Raw genomic sequence first — 17,097 nt, 5'->3', positions numbered from 1 at the left:
CGCTTGGCCTCAAGAAAACTGAAGTTTAAACTTACCCCGCTTGGATGGAGGTACCACGTACCTCTGAGCCATTTTGGGGCCTTTTCAGGCCCTGCTGATCTGTGCTGCTCTGGGCCCTGGAACTCAGTCTCTTGTCAACTACTCCAGCAGACGTGTACTAGAGCCTTAAAAGGGCTTTGTGTTGATTTAACAACAACAACAACAATAACAGACAAAGAGTCCTAGGACAAACTGTTATCTTTCCTATTACTTCTTAAAATCAGTCACGGTCCGTCTCTGGGTATTCTGAAAACTAGGCACAGGCGGCAATACACGGCACCAGCGACCACATCAATCAACACGTGGCAAACCTCCCCCACCCTCCATTTCCCATCAGCTCCCTCCAAGTCATTCCACATAAGAGTAATGTTTTATGAGAGATGGCATTTTCTTAATCCCATATACATATTGGTAAAAGGATCTTTAGGAAAGCACTGCTTTCCCTGAATTGTAAGTATCTGCTTTGCAAACGCAGCTTCCAAACAAGGTCTGTGGCCCCCACTCCTTACCAGCACCCATGACATGAAACAAAATCAGAAGCTACCACTGACTGCCAAGTATTAGTTCCATTACTATCTCTTCCCCTAAATAAAGTGCGAACTCCTTTCTGCGACTGAGAAATACAAGATACTAGAACTTGTGTTTCGTTCATCAGACCTCCCTACGCCCCATTATGTGGATGGAAAGACCAAGCCCCAGGGAGGCTGGGTGGTATGTTTGGGTTCATTATGAGAGTGAGGAGAGTAAAAGTCGGAATTCAGATCCCGTGGTTACCAAGACAGGGCTTCCCCTTCACTGCGCGTCACACAGATGCCACTTGGTCATGTCTGCCTCATCACAGGCTCTGACAGAGCATGAACAAAATCAAGGCTTCAAAGCCCTACTAGGCCCTATATGATTTGCCCTTCACCTCACCCCACCTCTCTAAGCCTGTATCCCGCCTCTCTCCTGCTCTCAGCCCACTCTTAAGACACTCACCTCCCTGCAGGCCCGCAGAGTCTTTCCACTTGTTGGTCCCTCTGCCTGAAATGTTCTCCTCCCAGTGTATCCTCATGGCTCATTCCTGTGCTTCCCTCAGGACTCGGCACAAACATCGCCTTATCCGAGGCTTCCCTGACTACTGAGTAAGAGCTGCCGCATCCGCCATCCTCACTTGGCCTCGTTCTCCTTACCCTGCGTTATTTTTCCTTCACAACTGGCATGCTGTGTTTCTGTGTGCTTACGGTCTGACTGTCACTGCTATCTTCCCAGACCTCAGAATGGTGGCTCATACAGAACACATTTGTTGAAGGTATAAAGGAATGAACGGATGAATGACAACATTTCCAAAAGACAGAATAGCACAAGCAGAGCTGCAGAAGCAGGAAGGCTTATGACCTACGTATAACCACCAGTGAGCACTTCAGACGGAGCAGGGGTGGGAAGGGCCAGATAGGAACACGCTAGGCTTTGCAGGGCACGCGCAGCCTCTGTTACATCTTCTCTTGGTTGGCTGGCTGGCTGGCTAGTTCTTACAGTCCTTTAAGAAGATATAAAAACCAGTCTTAAGGTATCTGAGAAAAAACTGTCATCCTTTCTCAAGCCTGCCTTTGTCTGTCCTTCCAGAATCAGCTCAGGGTTCACTCCTTTGAGATGCTGTCCCTAACATCATCTCCTCCTGCTACGTGTTCCTTTTAAAGCTTACCTGTATCAAAGAAAGCATCACACTGTGTTAAAATCGGCTGGTTACCCGTACGTTTCCCTGACTAAACAATGTGATCCTTCAGGGTAGAAACTGTGCTTTTTAAATCTCTGTATCCCTAGCACCTAATACAATCTCTAGCACATTGTAGACAAACAGAAAATAGCTACTAAATTACTAAACAACTCTGCTCAACATACAGGGGAGAAGTGGCATGGGTATATATACACTACCAAACGTAAAATAGCTAGCTAGTGGGAAGCAGCCGCATAGCGCAGGGAGATCAGCTTGGTGCTTTGTGACCACCTAGAGGGGTGGGATAGGGAGGGTGGGAGGGAGACGCAAGAGGGAGGGGATATGGGGATATACGTATACATATAGCTGATTCACTTTGTTATACAGCAGAAACTAACACAACATGGTAAAGCAATTACACTCCAATAAAGATGTTAAAAAAAATGCAATGAAGTAACATGTTCTCAATGTGTCCCTAGAAACCTGTAGTCCAGAATGCACCAGAAGGCTCCAATTTCTCAGGGGCCACAGTGTCCTGTTCTGGTAAGATGGCCCCACGAGACTAAAACTGCAACATTTTAAGGAACTTGACAGGAAAACCTCAGGACCAGATGTGTGCTATCGGGACAATGCCAGTTGGTAGTAATCAGAAGAGACGCAGGAAGAGGCACAAGGACATTAAACTGTGATGAGTTTGGGTTTATTCACTGACATCCATCCAGTGAAGGCGCTGTACATCCGCTTCGGGCTGGGTGCTGGCGACACAGACAAAATCAGATCGGGTCCCTGCCCCTAAGTATGTTAAACTCTAGTTGGAAAGACAGAGAGATAAAAGGCATTATACGGAAGCAGGATCCTTATCCAAGTGCGGGAGGGTTAACGCGACCTGCTGCAGAGAGCCTCCAAGGGGCACTGCGTCCCGACTGGAAGTGAGGGACTGGAAGGAAGGTCTGCTGAGGGAGGCTCTCTCTAAGGAGAGTCATCAGGAGTGAGTCGGCATGAAGACAAGAAAAGAAGAACTTCACGAGGTCCCCAGGTTACAGGGGCAAGTGGGGACGCTGAGGGTAAATCAGCATGGCCGGGATGCAGCCTGCAAGTAAAGGCCCATCAGAGCCTGAGGGAGGAAGAAGCGGTGGCCCAACACGAAGGGCGTGTGTGCCGGGCGACAGGACTGCTCTCTATCACCCTCACGCCTGGGAAGCCATGAAAGGAAGGAGCTCATGCAGAAGAGTGACACGATCAGTACTATCGTTGTCATGAATGTCTTGATTCAAAATTCACCGAGACAACTTTCCTTGCGTGCAGGTACTTTAAGCCTGATAAACCTCGCACAGCAGATTTACTTTTTCTTTTAAAAATGAATATAGTGTGACTTCGAAGATAGGGCTGATATTTAGGAAATGACAAGTGACTTCAGAAAAGCCAGATGCTACCTACAGAGTCAGCTGGACAAATCAGGGTTTACCTACTGTTCACACTGCTAATAGCAACTAATAGGGGACAGATAGATACCTTTCTTTTTGGGTTCAATGTAAAACCTCACCCTACTTTTCTTTCATCTCTCCCTCCTCCTCTTCAAGCACAAACACTCCAACACTTACCATGTGCTAGGCCTGGTCTGGGCACAGGGGATACAATGGGAAATCAAAAAAACAATCTCTACCTTTGAAGAACATACATCCTAATGGAAAAACCAAACACAAAAGTAAGTATTTATAAAATGTGACAGAAGTATAAACTAACTATGTGGGTGCGAGAAAAAGCATCTGTCTTAGGAAGGCAAGGAAGTCTTTATAAAGGAGGACTTGAAGGATGAGCAAGAATTCCTGTGGAAGAAGCAGGTGAGGTGAATTTCAGTAGAGAGTGCAGCATGGGGACTTTAAAAAGGGAACGCGCTATGATTGTGACTCTCAACCTTCTATTGTACACCTGAGGGATATAATACACTCCCACCAAAAACAGTGGCTCACCACCTCGAGGAGTCTCATGGGGGTGGAACGGTGGAGGCGAACCATCAGCTAACAGTATATTTGGGAAAACAGGAAACATCACTTCTGAAAAAGATCAAAAAATGCCCTCATAGCATTTTTTGAGGAGGAATTTGATAGAGGAATTTGATCCCCTCATAGCGCATCCTCAATCCCACTGCCAAGAAAAGTTAGACACTCTTGTTCCTTCAATCTCACTCCCGTGGAAAATCACAGCTCTAGGGGTAAGGGAGAGCCCTTGGTGTAAAGTGGAAAGTCTGTGTGTGTTCAGGCAGGAGACGGTCCTGCAGAGAAAGGACACAAAGGAGGGCTAGGGTCACCACAGGCGCCACGTTGGGAAACGTACATTTTTCCTTCAGGCCAGTGGCCTTCAAACTGGGGTATATGTGCCCCAGTCACAAAGCCTTTTTGAAGGGTACAAAGGTTCAGATAATTTTAAGGGAATCAGTTCCTAAACTTTTACCTTCTCTAAATACTCTTTCCAAAGACTGGCCTTGAGAACGTGCTGGAGGTCAGAGTGTCAGGCCTATTCTCTTTTACCGCAGGCCTTCCTCTGCTTACACAAGAAAGACATGCTCTGCATCCTTCTTGAATCAGACTCTGATACACTGTCCTGGAGTCTGAAAAGCTCCAGAACACCAAACGAAGGGACAATTCAAGTCCTGGTGTGTGACATGACTCCAACATCTGGATAACACATTTCTTTTTGCATGTCAGAAGGTTTTCGATTCTTTGCTTTCAAAAAACTTTATGAAGGATCTAATTGAGTTGTCAGTTGATAAATCATTACAAATGATTTTTAACAATAGATTGCTACGCGATTTTTGGCTGATAACCTTGAGGGCATTCAAAGAATCGAGTGGCACTGCTATGACAAAACTCCTTGCCCATCCACTGTGAACAAAGTTTCAAAATATTCATGCCTATAAAAATGTAAAATGGAAAGAACTGATGTTGAGTGCAATATCAATCTAGCAATAGTAAGAGTCAGCCATGGGCACATAAACTAATTAGAAACAACATTTAAAGCCCTACCCATCTCATTAAGAGGTACATTTTAAATACAATTTTCTTGCAATTAATGCTTATTTATCAAAAGTTAACGTATCTATGTTGTTCTAGTATATACTGCAATAATTGAAACAATAACTCAATACAGAGTAATTTTTAAAAAATAATCTTAGAGCCCTATTGAAACCTCACAACTCAGATTGGGACTGGAAGCCCCATGTTTGTAACCCTCAAAATTCATACATTGAAATCCTAACCCCAGAGGTGATGGTAGGCGTGGGTGGGGACTGTGGGAGGTACGTAAGTCACGAGGGTGGAGCCCTTATTAATGAAATTAGTGCCTTGTACAAGAGGCTCCAGAAAGATCCCTATCCCCTTCGGCCATGTGAGGACACAGTGAGAAGGTGCCTACAAAAAGGGCTCTCAGCAGAACTCGACCACGCTGGTACCTTTATCTTGGACTTCCAGCCTCCAGAACTGAAATCAGTAAATTTCTGTTGTTGATAAGCTACCCAGTCTACGGCATTTTGTTATAGAGCTAGAGCAGACTAAGCCATCAAGTGTGTGAGAGGATAACCAGGTTATTTTAAATTCTCTTAGGTCCATGAGTAAAAAGTTAAGTCCACTGCTTTGGAGCACTGTTTCCCTGAAGTGTGACTTTTAGACCACCTATATTGAATTCAATTGAGCGCTACTTTAAAAAAGCAAATTCCTGGCTTCCGGTGGCGCAGTGGTTGAGAGTCCGCCTGCCGATGCAGGGGACACGGGTTCGGGCCCCGGTCCGGGAGGATCCCACATGCCGCGGAGCGGCTGGGCCTGTGAGCCATGTCCACTGAGCCTGCGCGTCAGGAGCCTGTGCTCCGCAACGGGAGAGGCCACAACAGTGAGAGGCCCGCATACCGCAAAAAAAAAGCAAATTCCTGAGCCCTCCTTATACTCACTGACTCTCTGTGAGGCTGGGGAAGGCACTGGCACTAGTGGAAAGAAACCTGTATTTTGTACAAGCTTCTCCTGGTTAATTCCAGGTGGCTGGTGGTGAATGCGGGATGTGGCTGGAGATAGCTCCCAGGACTGGAGGCTGAGGGACAATTAGGTTAGACTGTCACTGCACGTGTCTAGACAGGTTGGGGGAGTGATGGGAAAAAAAGGCAGTTTTTACATGGACGCACCTAGAGATTATTATACTAAGTGAAGTAAGTCAGACATAGAAAGACAAATATCATATGATATCACCTATATGTGCAGTCTAAAATATGATAGAAATGAACTTATTTACAGACAGAAACAGACTCACAGACTTTGAAAACAAACTTACGGTTACCACAGGGGAAAGGTCGGGGGGAGGGATAAATTAGGAGGTTGGGATTGACATATACACACTGCTCTATATAAAATTGATAATCAACAAGGACCTACTGTATAGCACAGGGAACTCTACTCAATACTCTGTAATAACCTATATGGGAAAAGAATCTGAAAAAGAATGGATACACGTACATGTATAACTGAATCACTTTGCTGTACACCTGAAACTAACACAACACTGTAAATCAACTATACCCCAATATAAAAAATAGATAAATTAAAAAAACAAAAAGAAGGCGGCAGTTTGGGATTTAAATGATAAACAAAGAAGAACCAAAAGACACATATGCTGTCCTGTGCTGGCTGCCCAAGTTACACACGTGCAGCCGGCGCCTGTCAGTTGACCGAGCAGCTCCCAAACATTTCTGCCCAAGACCAATAGTAAGAAACACATTGTATATCAAAACTCAGTATCACAATATATATGCACTGAAACGTATGCATATATTAAAAGCCAACTAAAGTTTCATGAAACAATATAACCCCGACTGTGGTGAGGTACAATCTGGTATCTGATATTAATCTACCGTCTAGTGTTCTTTCCTGTTTGTTTGGTTTTAATGCTGACCACAACACTCTAATTAAGGATCCACTAATGGACTGGAACTCATAGTTTGTAAAGCACCTGCAAATCTGCTCCAGTGATGAGAGGATGACTTGTAGGGGTCAGCAAAGTTCAAGGCTACCAACAAGGTATCAAATTATCTAAGTTAGATTTAATTGACTTCAATAAAAAAGAAATCCCTTTGTTTTACTGATAACATAATGTTAATCTCTCTCTCTGCTGACGCTGAATGTTATATATATGCTTTATTTCTATGTCTACTTTGCTTCCTAGATTATGAGAGCCATCAGAGCAGTACCCACATCTTATTCATTTTTATACTCTCAGTACTTAGTCTAGCATTTAAAGTACTGTTTGAAAATTGTAAATATAGAATATTACGAAATAGTACCTTCAATGTTATCCAACAGAAAATGAAATGGACAAGTTTAAAATTTTTTGCTTTAATATAATGATATATTCAAGCACAAAAATAAGAATGCAGCTTTTGTCACACTGAATTATACACTTAACAAAATCAACCTTACAATTTGGCTCCTCTGCTTTACCTATCAGCTGCTTATATAATAAAAATGAATGATGCCAGACACAGAGGCCACTTTATCTTTACCTTTTGCCTTGTACAATAATTACAGTAATATTATTATTCTTCAGCAAAGTGTAAATGGTCCTATCTTTTTCACTATTCACTTTCAGCAGTCACATAAGGTAATACATCCCCAAGTTTTTCAACAGCTTGAAGGTCATATTTATCTTAACAGAGAGGGCCATGAAGAACGTTAGAAATGAGATAGAATGCTCCTGCAATCAGTAAGGAAGGCTACTATCCACTGTGGCTATGAAAGCACTCGTTCACATTTTCCGTTTAAGAACCTTTTCCTATCATATGTATGCATGGGATCCACAACACAAATTGTTATTATTAAGAGCATTTTAAGTGGATCCACTGAATTTATATCAAAGCCAAGTGTAAGTATGAAAATTCAGATGTTATTCCAACACTCACAACTATTTAGTATCATTAAAAATCAACCTGAACTACTGCTAGATGTTTGAAATTGGGCTGAAAGGAATTCAAATGCCGTTTTACCTTCTAGGATAGAGTAAAACAGAAAGAGGGATGAAGAAAAGCAGAAGGGGAACTGACCAGTACTGAGTACCTACTGACACCAAGATCTTCATACTTGCTATTTTATTTAATCCTCACAAGAGTTATCCAAGGTACGTGTTCCAGATATTGTGCTTGTCTCCCTTACGCCCACTCAGTACCTTGTCTAATAGGAGCTGACCATGCAGTGGGTGTAGGACTGACTCAGGGCTGCTCAGGGTTAGTCCTGATGGAGTTAGACCATTCATGGTGATCTCATGCCTCTCTCCACAGTGGTTAGTTCAGGTACAATGGGTTGAAGGTAATCAGTACCTGACATACCAAGAGCCCCAGATCGGTTCAGGGGTGATCGAACCAGTAAAAAGCTCTGACTTCCCGTTTGGTGCCTTCATGAAGTTCTCTCACCCTATCTGGTGGATGTAGACTAGGAAGCAATGTAGCCCGTTTCTGCAAATCAGTGCACTGATGCAAAGAGCCTGGAGGGTGGCACTAAAACCATAGACAGCAGAGAAAAGAGATGGAAAGAAATTGGCTCCCTGATGACCCACTGCTGAATCAGCCAACCCTGAAGTCAGGCCCACCTCTGGGCCTTTGAGCTACATGAGCCAGTAAATTTTCTGCTCAGTTAAAGTAATTTAATTGGATTTTCATTTGTATCTAAAAACATTCTAAAATTAATCTATATTTATATGGTAGTAATTATTGTGCCCCATTATACAGAGGAGAAAACTCAGAAGGTAAGAGTAATTTCTCCAAGGTCAAGCCTGATGGGAACTCAGGAAAGTCTAATTATAAACCTGTCTCTTTATTCATCACCCTGCTACCATTCAAAGAACTTCACAATGTGTCTAAGATCTATCAAGATTTAATTCAGTATGTTGAGAGGCCACAATATTAATGTAGGGAATTTCCCAGATTTTCCTGGGTCGATGCTAATTTAAAATTATTTTACTCTGTTCTCCTCATGGAAATTTTATCGTTTGATAAGTGGCATCAATCCCTCAGTCTTCTACACATATGGATGGCATGAAAAATCCCTCATCAGATGATGTACGCAGGACAAAAAACTGGTTATACTATGCTTAAGGAACTTTGCTAGATGATTCAGTGACCAAAAGGTTAAATAGTATCCTCAAAGGATGTATATAGAAATGCATTATTAAAACAGAGATATAGCACACATGCCTGCTCTACAGTAATTACCACAAATCGAGTGAGTTTGGTATCAATGCCTCTTTGCTCCATCAACATCTCTCCCACAAAATACTGCAGTGGCCTTCATGCTGGAGCTTCCCTGTGTCCAAGCTGGTGTGTCTTCTGTTCCTTCCTCCCATCATCACCAAGGTGATCTTTCTAAAGTAAGAATCTGACAATGTCACTACCCAGCTTAAAATTCATGTCTAATTGATCCATCCTCAGGATAGTCTAAAACCTTTAGCCAGGTATATAAGAGTTTTCATTCATTACCCAGCCCTTCCTTACCTCTCTAGCCTCATCAAGACACTTCTATTTATATCACCTGTCTTGTAGTCAACTGAAGGTACTAGATTATTCCATGCCTTTACTAAAACTGCCAAATATATTTGGAATGCTCCTCCTAATCTTTCCCTCTGTGGTACTCATGGCAAACATCCTCATTTGTTAAGACTCGGCTCTAATACCTCCTGTACTATGGGGCCTTTCCTGGCTGGTCCCATCAACTCAACTATTGACCATTTCTACCTTAATGCTACCACATCACAAGCCATCTATCACATCAATTATGAATCTTTCACTAATTTATCTGTTTACCATCTCCATCTATGAAGCGTTCCCCCTGACTGTCAGGTAGGCAGAAACAACCAGCATCCTGAGATGGCTGCAATTAGACAGGGATCTTCCTCTGGGTACCAATACTTAAAAAGCTTTTGGCACCAGATGAGAGGAGAGGGCCTGGTTTTTCATTATAAATCCCTTTGCTGCACAGGCTAGAGAAAGTATTCATAAGGTGGCAGTTAGAAAATACATCTGCTTATAAGTTTAAATGTACTTAACTGAGAGGAGGGCTCCTAGGATGAACAAAGAACGGAGGAGTAGAGGGAGCCCACATCACTGAAGATACATGGTTACACAACGAACAACTCAACTACGAAGTCAGCCAGAGGGAGAAGCGCATTTCAGTAGGGAGGTGATTTTCAGACTCCTCGTCCCTCCCTGCTTTTTTTTAATGTTAAAATACGCTTTGGTATTTGCTGCACATTATTCTGAGATTGTTGATTTATTCCTCTGTCTTCCCCAAGACGTCCACCCCCTGTGAATTTAGTCCACAGCTTCCCAGGAAGGAGCCGTGTATTCCTTCTTGCGCATTATTAACGGAGAGACCCGCAAGGGCTGCAGAAACACACAGCAGCTCAGCGCCCACCAGACTCCTCCTCAGAGCAGAGGCATCATCACTTATGATTGGACTGTGTACATGGTCTTTTGGCCACCTTTCCATTTCTCTTACTAAATTATGACCTCAGTCAATGTGAAACAATCTTCCAAGCACAAACAGAGAATGAGTTTTCAGCTTGCCAGTCGAGGCAATAATCACGATCACCCCAGGTGGGCCTTTGCAGCCGAATTCCTCAGGCAAGGGAGGCGGTGGAAAGCAAGATCTGGGGAGCAGGCCTGTGTATGAATCCTGACTTGGTTACCTGCAGCTCATAAGACACTGGAGCGGTTATTTAACTTCCTTGAGCCCTAACTTTCTCGTCTGTTGAAATGGTGGTAAAAGTATTTACTTCCCAGAGCTGCAGGACAATTCACAGTAATATTACAATACATACCGTCTTCCTCTTCTTACAGAATCTTGCTGGAAGGCTGGATGTGAAGAGTGAGATGGGTAATCTACACCCGTGTTTAGGTGCCGCCTAGATGCCTGTGACAGACTTTCGGAAGGAAACGTTAGTTCCCCTTGCTGTTATAGGGTGATACTGACAGACATCGAAGGGCTAATTCTTAGGCTTCTTCTACAGGTCACAAGATTCAGAATGCATGCCATACCCACAATCCCTCTTTGAGGAAGCAGTCAGAAGGGGCCTGTTAAAAATAGGTTATCTGGGCTTCCCTGGTGCCTCAGTGGTTGAGAGTCCGCCTGCCGATTAGGGGGACACGGGTTCGTGCCCCAGTCCGGGAAGATCCCACATGCCGCGGAGCGGCTGGGCCCGTGAGCCATGGCCGCTGAGCCTGTGCATCCGGAGCCTGTGCTCCGCAACGGGAGAGGCCACAACACTGCAAGGCCTGCGTACCACAAAAAAAAAAAAAAAAAAAAAAAAAAAAGGTTATCTGCTTGGCAACAAACCTCTCCCGAATCTGACCACAGCTGACAGGTCCAGGGACTCGCCCGGCAGCTGAAGGCAGCCATGTGGCTGGACAATGACTTTTGGGGTGGCCGTCACACAAGGCTGCTCTACAATGGATCATAATATGCAACCAGAAAGGTGCCTCTCGTGGGAAATTCTAAGGTGAGCACGTGTGCGCGTGTGCATGAGTGTGTGCGTGTGCGTGGGGCGAGGAGGCTCACGCCTTCACATCATGACCCAGCAGCTGTGTGGGGAGCCTTGCTCACTGAGATGGCTTCCTTGCACTCATATTCTCAGTGTTGCCACCTTGTCACTCCTACCATAATGACCCAGTAGCTGCGGTAACCAGAGCGTGCGGGTTCCTGATGGCCCGAAAGAACCAAACCATCCATGGTGTGAAGCACAGAGCACACTGGTCCGTCTGCCCTAGAAAGACGTCAGCCTCTGAGCTCGCGCCCACTGCTAACCCCATGCACCATGCAGTTCCATTCTGCGCCATGCATGCGTTTACAGGTAAGATCTACGGGGTACTGGAAAGCTGAAGCTGATCCCCAGGTCATGCCAGTTTATCCTTTCAAACGCTTTACATATGGCGCCATCTGCAGGCTGCTGCCCCCCAGAAGCACCTCAGTTCCGTCTTTCTAATGACGGTCCCCGAGCTGCCCTGCCAGCCTCTAGATATGTAATGCTATCACTTTAAGTCAGATTATTTCAAGCACAGTGAATGAGTGAAGTCTAAAATGATTCTGTAAAGTACGGCTACAGCTTTGGTACAAACAGCATGCTTCGAACAAGGTTTCAGAATATGACAGCATGAGGTTCAAATCCCGGCTCCACCACTTATATATATGCTAGCAGTCTAGGGTAAGTCCCTAAACTCCCCTGAGCCTAAGCTTTCCACAAAAAAAGGGTGGCATCGCCCACCCCACATGGTTGTTACACAGAGCTTATGAGACGATCGATGCCTGTACCGCACCTGGCCCGTGCTAACACTCAGATGCTACTTCTCTTCCTCTCCTTAAACCCTCTCCTTAAATGTAGTCACTGGCTTGCTCGCATTCCACGTCATCTGCAAACTCCACTGATGGTCTTTGGGAATAATGCATGATCCATCTGGGTCAAACAAACTTTCCAACTTATCAAAGGTAAGACAGACGTTTTACGCACATGCAAAATACTTCACTACGTCCTGCATTTTACTTAGGTCTGCTACCCTTCTTCTCTTTTCAACTCCTAAAACAGAATAGTGTCATGCAATCAACATCGAATTTGCAATCAGGAGACCTGGATGTGAAACTGGTATTGGACACTTACTGTTTATTAAACTTTGGACAATCATCCTTTAGGAATCTCACTTTCAGGCTAGAGATGATAATACTTGCTTCATAACCACCCCCATGGGATATCTGTCAATGTCAAATGTCCTAATGTGCGGGGAAATTATCACACTCAAATTCAGTGTCTATTTCATTGCTTCCTTGTATTCCTTGCTCTGTTTATATGAATGTTTGCCTTGTATTCCTAGACTGTAAGCCCACTGGAAGCAGGGACCATATCTCAAATGTCCCTTGGGCTCTCACCGCAGGACGAGCATAGCGCTCAATAAAAGCAAAAGCAATAGCAACAACAGTATTAACAACGGTAGCAAATATTTATTGTAACCTTTACTATGACTCATGCATGGTTCAAGTTACTATGCTGTTATTAAATCATTTAGGTAAGGAATCCTAATATGTGTACTTCATAATAAAGAAACTGTTGAATTGAAAAGGAAAAATTTTAATCTATATGAGTATGTAAATCTGATTAAGGATTAAAAACAGGCACCTGGCAAAAGGATGACTTGATGGGATAAAGTACAGGAAAAGCCCAGGCACTGGAGGGGAGGTAGGTTTGTCCAACGCATGAAGATTCAAAGAACAGCAGACTTGTTAACACTGAGAGTTCATAAGTAGAGCTATGTTGAAAACTGGACGAGGAGCTCATTATGATGCCCTTAACGGCCGAGCAATCCTACCACAATTCCCTGTCTATTTTCCCATTCTCCTAAATGATTGCTCTGTCCCTTCTCTCTCAAATCTCCAACACTCCCTCCTTTACACTTACACTCAGCTAATTTCTTTGCCTCCTCGTTGACTGAGAAAACAGAAGCGGCCAGAAAAGAATGTCTACCATCTCCTTCCCCCGTATCTATCCATCTCCCTGCAGCTGTGTCCATCAGCAGCTCTGCCTCCCTCCCGCTATCACGGGAAAGTGACAGGGATCCTGTCAAAGGCCAACTGTTCCACCTGGGCTCTAGGTCCCATCCACTGCCACCACTTACCTCAGAAATTCTCCCCTTGTCTTCCTATGTTTTTTCCATTAATGAATAAAAATATTGTTATATTTTTTAAATCTTAAAACTCTTCTTGTCAGTCTCTGCTGGTTCCTCATCGTCCTTGACCCTTGATACTGGAGAGCCCTGGGCCTTCCTCCTCTATTCCCCGCTCTTCTCCCTAACTCGCTCCCTTGGGAATCTCACCCAGCCACCTGGTTTTGACTCTTTTCTACACTGACAATCCCCAAACGTACTTCTGCAGCCCAGGCTTCTCTGCTGAACTTCGGAGTCATATATACAACTGCCTGTCAACAGCTGGAGTTGGGAGTTTAAAAGACACATCACTCTTTAAAAAACAAAACAAAAACCTCTTTATTTTGAAATAGTTATGAGACATTGCTAAATAGTACAGAGAGGTCCCATGTACCCATCACCCATCGTCTTCCAATGGTGTATGTACTCTTACAGAAAGTCACATCAGTTTTAAAAGTCAAGCAACAGCAAGAACTCCTGATCCTACCCCAAAAGCCGCTCCTTTCCAATCTCAGGAAATGGCAAATCCACCTTTCCAGTTGTTCAGACCAACAATCTTGACACCATCCTGAATTACTAACATTTTCCCACATTCCACAGCAAATCCATCAGCAAATCCCTTTGGCTCTATCTTCCGAATAAATCCAGAATTTGACCACTTCTCACCACTGTCACTGCTACCACCCTCATCTTTAACTTAGAAAACTGCACCTGCCTCCTAAGCTCTGTCTCCTTACTTCTACCATTACCTCCTATAATACTTGCAATATATCAGGAGAGTGACCCTGTGTCAATGCCAGGTCCGATCACAATTCTCCAGTGGGTCTCATTCATAGGAGACCCTGTCCAAGCTGCCCCGGTCCTATCGTCCCCTCCCACTGCTCTGTCTCCCATCCCACTGCAGTCACCTGGCCTCCTCGCCGCTCCTCAAACAAGCCCCCCATGCTCCCTATCAGGACTTTCCACTTCCTAGTCCATGTTCCCTTCAATAAGCAACAGCTTGTTGCTGCCTTACTTCCTTAAGCTCTTTGCTCAAAGATTACTTTCTCAATGAGGTCTTCTTCGACCATCTTACTTTAACTTGCAGCAGTCCTGCTGTCTTGCACTTCTGAGTCCTTCCAGGTTTATTTTGCTCTTGAACTTACTACCATTTCACATGTCTGAACTTAATCATTTTGTTTACTGACCCATTTCCACCTCTCCCTGGTGCAGGTTCCCTAAGGTCAGAGACGTTTGTCTGTGCTGTTTAGTGCTATATACCCAGCACTGAGAACACCTGTGGATACACAGTAGGCACTGACGTTGGTTTTCCATTCTTGTATAACAAATGATCCAAATTCAGAAGCTTAAAATATTGATTCTCTCTCAGTTCCCATGAATCATGAATCTGTTGTGGCTTGGCGAGGTGCCTCTGGATTAAAATCTCTCACGAGGTTATAATCGAGCCACTGGCCAGGACCGTGGTTTCATCTGATGACTTGGTTGGGTGGGAGGAAGAGATGCACTGCACATCGATGTTTACTCACATGGTTATTAGCGTCCTTGGTCTCCTGGCACATGGGGCTCTTCACAACAGGGCAGCTGGATTCCCCAAGAGTGAATGATCCAAGAAGAAGAGAGAGCATCCAAGAAAGAAGCCACAGTCTTGTCTTTTTTTTTTCCGGTACGCGGGCCTCTCACTCCTGTGGCCTCTCCCGTCGCAGAGCACAGGCTCCGGACGCGCAGGCCCAGCGGCCATGGCTCACGGGCCCAGCCGCTCCGCGGCATGTGGGATCTTCCTGGACCGGGGCATGAACCCGTGTCCCCTGCATCGGCAGGCGGACTCTCAACCACTGCGCCACCAGGGAAGCCCAAGCCACAGTCTTTTTATAACTTAATTTTGTAAATGGTGTCCCAACACTTTTACTGTATGTATTCTGCTGGTTAAAAGTAAATTAACAAGTCCAGCCCACACTCAAGGTGAGGGGATTACACAAGGGATTAAATACTGGAAGGTAGGGATCATTAAGGGCCATCTTAGAGGCTGTCCTTCCCAGCACTCAGTAAATATTTGGTCAATGAATGAACATATTAGCTAACGATCCACACTTGAAGAGATCCTGCTCCCAACTTCTCTGGGAACTTATGGATTTTTTACTTTTAATAATTGCAAAAAGGGCAAGTAGGACAAATAAAGACCATGTAAAAACTTTAACAGGAGAGCCTTTCTTTTCCTTAGAGTCTTGTAACAGAAGATCATTTTTCATAGGACTGCCTATAATTTGTTTATGAGTAACTTCTGTTTCATCATATCACATTTCAAAAACTGTATTCTCTTATCCTTCAAGTGTTCTGCCTGCTCCCTTTATTGTGTGCCTTTGACAATCACCCTGGAAAAACGGTTCCTTTTTATTTATTTTATTTTTTTTAGTATGAACTCAATACATATTTATTGAATATCTGAATAACAGTATGATTTTCAACTCACTTGGAAAATGCCTTTTTTTTTAACATCTTACAGCCACTCTGGAGAACAGTACGGAGGTTCCTTAAAAAACTACAAATAGAACTACCATATGACCCAGCAATCCCACTACTGGGCATACATCCTGAGAAAACCATAGTTCAAAAAGAGTCATGTACCACAATGTTCATTGCAGCTCTATTTACAATAGCCAGGACATGAAAGCAACCTAAGTGCCCATCGACAGATGAATGGATAAAGAAGATGTGGCACATATATACAATGGAATATTACTCAGCCACAGAAAGAAACGAAATTGAGTTATTTGTAGTGAGGTGGATGGACCTAGCGTCTGTCATACAGAGTGAAGTAAGTCAGAAAGAGAAAAACAAATACCGTATGCTAACACATATATATGGAATCTAAAAAAAAAAAAAAAATTCCTTTTTAGATTGGCTCTTCTTTGCTTATCTCCTAAGCTCCTGGCTTTTTGCATTTTTGTCAAGATAGGATATGCTTATCAAACTAAATTCTCACCGTGGAAAATAAAAGAAAATGGTTCTTTAAAAGCAAAGGCATCCAAGAACTGGAATGGAAGGATAATGCTTACAACTATAACACACACAGGCTAGCTGAAGGTCAGATGAGAGTAGTATATATTGCACATTTAAAAACCTTGAAATAATCACTATTAGGTAGCACTATTAACAAATATATGCCTGGAACATAGAAGGCATTCAATAAATATTGATTATCTCTTCCTTTGTACACACAGCATTTATTAATATCCTTAATGGTACTTCTTATATTAAATTATAGTTCATTTGATACGCATGCATACTTTTTTCCCATCAATTGTGAGCCTCTCAAGGGCAAGGAGCTTGGCAGTCTTTTATTTGTTTAGAACACATAGGACAATGGCACTGAAAATGTGCTCACATAAACAGTTCCTGAATGTATTTGGAATGAATAAAACTCACTCAGTTCAGAATCAAAGCAGTCGAATGATGACTATACCAAAACCAGAGATAAATGAGCAAAATACTTATTATGAGATTAGGAAAAAAAATTATGAGTTAACATTTAGTCATCTTGTAAAACTGAGTAAATGTAATGCTTTGTAGTCAAGTTTAGTATGATTATAAAATAGCAACCACAAACACCACAAAATTTAGGGGAAAAAAAGGATAACATGAGTATGCCCCCACT

At 43.5% G+C, this 17,097-nt stretch overlaps 1 protein-coding gene across 2 annotated transcripts in view; it reads right to left on the bottom strand.

The window, feature by feature from the left end:
• NBAS (NBAS subunit of NRZ tethering complex) overlaps window positions 1-17,097 on the bottom strand; it is a 340,240-nt gene that overhangs the window by 72,762 nt on the left and 250,381 nt on the right. The gene's annotated exons all lie outside the window — the stretch shown is intronic.

This window comes from Delphinus delphis, chromosome 12 (assembly GCF_949987515.2).
Source record: "Delphinus delphis chromosome 12, mDelDel1.2, whole genome shotgun sequence".
NCBI lineage: Eukaryota > Metazoa > Chordata > Mammalia > Artiodactyla > Delphinidae > Delphinus > Delphinus delphis.
This window is presented reverse-complemented; position numbering and strand designations above follow the sequence as displayed.